The sequence below is a fragment of the Piliocolobus tephrosceles genome, chromosome 9, assembly GCF_002776525.5.
Source record: "Piliocolobus tephrosceles isolate RC106 chromosome 9, ASM277652v3, whole genome shotgun sequence".
Taxonomy (NCBI): domain Eukaryota; kingdom Metazoa; phylum Chordata; class Mammalia; order Primates; family Cercopithecidae; genus Piliocolobus; species Piliocolobus tephrosceles.
Window position 1 is genome coordinate 1,004,311 of NC_045442.1, and position 539 is coordinate 1,004,849.

At 63.8% G+C, this 539-nt stretch overlaps 1 protein-coding gene across 1 annotated transcript in view; it reads left to right on the forward strand.

Moving 5' to 3' along the window:
* CFAP46 (cilia and flagella associated protein 46) overlaps positions 1–539 on the forward strand; it is a 10,177-nt gene that overhangs the window by 7,430 nt on the left and 2,208 nt on the right.

A 539-nucleotide genomic window follows, 5' to 3' on the forward strand; every position in this document is an offset into this window, starting at 1 on the left:
ACCCTGGCCGTGCCTGTGGGACGGGAACCCGGGCACAGGTCCATACCGTTGCCATGCCTGCGGGACGGGAACCTGGGCACAGGTCCATGACGTCACCGTGCCTGCGGGATGGGAACTCAGGCGGGGGTCCATACCCTTGCCATGCCTGCAGGACGGGAACCCGGGCACAGGTCCATGACCTCACAATGTCTGCGGGATGGGAACTCGGGCGCGGGTCCATGACCTCGCCATGCCTATGGGACGGGAACCCAGGTGCTGGTCCGTGACCTCATGTGTCTGAGGGACGGGAACCTGAGTGCAGGTCCATGACCTCACCGTGTCTGCGGGACAAGAGCTGGGGCACAGATCCATGACCTTGCCGTGCCTGTGGGACAGGAACCTGGGCATAGAAACAGCCACAGTGTTGAGTGGTCTGGGGTCTCTTCTCAAGGCTGGACTGGGGAAGGGGCTCCCCAAGATCACGGGGTGTTGGGAGGACTCGGTTCCTGTGGATCCAGGCTCGGTCCTGGCGGGGCAGCTCGCTTTATCAGTGCCAGCGA